A 3,676-nucleotide genomic window follows, 5' to 3' on the forward strand; every position below is an offset into this window, starting at 1 on the left:
GCCATCCTATATATTATACTTATTATTTTTTTTATTTAACTTAATATTATTAATATAAATTACAATTTTATATATAGATATGCAACGCAAGTATTACGTTAATTTGTGAATTTTTTACACATACACAAAAACAAGCTAAATTTACCCCATTACACATTTTAACAATTTATCTAACCAAATACACAACAACACTTCATGGTGTGAATTTGGTTGTTCCGAACCAAATCCACACCTTCAATTTTTTTTAATAATTCTATAAATCTGTTTAGAATTCATGTGATTACCCAAATAAAAATTTAGCGTTGTTTTTAATAATATTTATAATTATTAAATAAAATAATGAAATTTAATTATTTATGTATTCCAATTTTAGATTAAAATATTTTTAAATTTATTATATTTAAAAATAAATCTACTCATTTATTTTATTTTAATTAAATAGTTTATAATATATTTAATATATATTAAATATATTGTAGTATAAGACTATAAGTTATATAAGAAGACATTATAAATAAATTAAAGATGAATAATTTTATTATGCAAAATTTTTAAAATATTTTAATACCGAAAAAATCTTTTTTATTTTTTTAAAATAATTATTTTATAATTATTTTGGATCATATAAATTTGATGACGGAATTAATTGATATTTTAAATAGAGAAAAAATCATATATTTATTTTTTAAAATATATATTTTGGCATTTTAATGATTTTTTTTTTTAATTTTTCATGTCTCTATTTTTCCGCATTTTTTTTAAACTAATTTTATCTTGCATAATTTTGACGATGAGATTAATTAATGACTGATATAATTTATCAACATAATAAATCATAAAATGTAACTAAATATTAATTTTTGTTATCATTTAATTAATTTTTTTTACTTACGATAAATACAACAATGTATAAATACAACAATGAAAATGAATATTATTAGAGTGAATTAGAACTTTCCAATAGTGAGGACATTTGTTTTTCAAATTTCTTGGGGTTTGATAAGGGGAACAATATTTGTATTGTTCCTTTTTTCCTTTAGCTCTATGTTTGGACTGTGGCAAATTTTGAGTTAAAATATGATGTTTAAATATAATTTTTTATTTAAAAATTTAAAAATATTTGTTTAGAATTCAATTTTGTGAAATTCAAGTTCTAAATTGTATAAAAAAACACATCAAAATTTAGGCGTGAATTCGGGTTTTCCAACCCCAAATTCATACTTCAACAATGAACAAAGGCCAATTTTGTATATGATTTTGAGAGAGGATCTCTTAGGTATATTAAAAGGCGCAAAGGGTTAATTTTATAAAAATATAAGTCATTTAAAGTTTTTGACCAAATTTTTGTTTAATAATATTAAACAAAAATAAGTTGTAATCATACAAAAGTAAGCCCATATATCAAGATTTTAGGGGACTATAAATATTAATTTTTAAAGATATTTAATGGTTAGATAGTTAAAATTTGATATAGAATATAAATTATTAAATGGAGTAAGTGAATTTATGAGATTTGTTAACTTACACCTATTTCTTTTTTAGAAAGAGTAAGCTAACAAGCTATACTAAAATACATGTTTTTTAAAAAAATATTATTGTTGTAACTTATTAATATACTCATTCTAAAAAAGAAATGTTGTATATTAATAAATTTTACAAATATTTATTAACTTACACCTACTTATTTTTAAGAAAAAGTAAATTAACAGGTTACATCCAGAAATATTTTAAAAAATATTATTTTTATAATCTGCTAACTTAATCCTTTTTAAAAAAAATCATATATTGACACACATGTATGTTTATGTAATGTCTTAGCTCTTGAACCAACAAACCATACTCATTTAACCTGTAAGCTAGCAGACCAATCCACATAGACCCCATTTTATGGGCCAGCTCTCACCAGGCTTAGGCTTGCGCGGGTTGTGGGTTAAGCGAGTCAGCCCACAGTCCAAGATTCATTTGCTCACCTCAATTGGTAATCTTTTTCTGAGGAAAAAACAATGAGGTAGTGACTTTAGGCGCATCAGTGATTTATACCTGTCATTTCTTTCTCGCTTGCATAGTAACCTTTTTACCAATCAAATGCACAACTAAAGATCCTCGGTAGTGATGGAACCATTTTCAAATTCTTATTTGGAGACAAAAATAACGGGGCCATAGGTGGAACTCTTCATACCTGTCATGAACATGTTCCTCATGCCCCTTGTACCATTCATTTCCGAGTGACATTAGGTAGTGATCTTTAGGCAAGTCCATGATATAAACCTCTCATTTCTTCACCTACTTGCATAGTAACCTTGAATCCCACTCTTTTACCCATCAAATCCACAACCAAATATCTTTTGTAGTGTTAGAACCATTTTTCAAATTCTTTTTCGGAGACAAAAATAACATAGGTTGAACTTTTCATACCTATCATGAATATGTTCTTCGTGCCCCTTGTACCATTTATTTTTTAGTAACATTATTACATTACGAACATCACAACATTATCGTTACAACCTATTAATTTTTACAAAAAAAAGTAAGAAAAAGCTTTTAAATTTTACAAATCTACATGTAAGCAAAATAATTTTTTTTAAAAAAAAAAACTTAGTATTGAAGGAAGACTCTTGTCATTGAGGTTGCATGATGGAGGTAATCTTCCAAATCGATTCTTTGGATGGTTAAATCCAAACATAGATTTAGGCCTACAATACCCATTTCTTTTAAACTAGATGCATTCAGGCTGTGGCCTTTTAGGAAACTCTTCAACCTACATTTATTTTTTATGAGACATATAAATTAGGGCCATAAAATGGGTTACAACTTACTAAACAGTATCAATTAGCAAAAAAATTTACAAGTCGAGGTGGACATTTTGACTTGTCAACTCGTCTTATCTAACCTATTAGTATGTCAGATCATGTGGCAGACTGATGCGGATTGGTCCGTAAGTCTATTAATTAAATATTATTTTTAATATATTTTTTGTAACTTATGATGTGTCATTTTATATTGTGGTGTAGTCTTATTATTGAAGAACTATTAGCATTTATGTTGTAATTCTTAAAGATTGTTATAACTTTGTGTTATTAAAAGAATATTAGTAGTAGTGTTTGTTGACATTTTTTGTTTAGTAACATTTTATTATGTTTTTACCGGTTAATAATTGTCCTACTTTATTGGGATATTAGTTACTATTTTTAAGGAATTTTTTACTATTATGTTTATTTCTTTTATGGTGATATTTACTCTAGTTGTGTACTTGTTGCCTATAAAAAGGACTCCTACTATTTTGAAATATATATATATATATATATATATATATATATATATATATATATATATATATATATATATTCTTCTATTCTCTACACTTTTATTTTCTCTGCTTCTAGTTTGTATATCGAGAGCTAGGTTAAGAGTAGCATATTAAAAGTGTAGGAGAGAGTGAAAGGAAATAGTCCAAGAGTGTGAAAAAGGAAAGAGGAGAATAATTATCTCACTTATAGCTCCCGAAAACTTTGTGCAACCAGCCATTCCACAATTTGATGGTCACTATGACCATTGGAACATGCTGATGGAGAATCTCTTAAGATATAGGGAGTACTGGCAAGTTGTTGTAGATGGTGTGGCAACACCAAAAGATGGCATGACTCTTATAGATGCACAACAAAAGGAGTTTGATGCG

Source organism: Cajanus cajan, chromosome 6, assembly GCF_000230855.2.
Source record: "Cajanus cajan strain Asha chromosome 6, NIPB_CcT2T_4, whole genome shotgun sequence".
Lineage (NCBI taxonomy): Eukaryota > Viridiplantae > Streptophyta > Magnoliopsida > Fabales > Fabaceae > Cajanus > Cajanus cajan.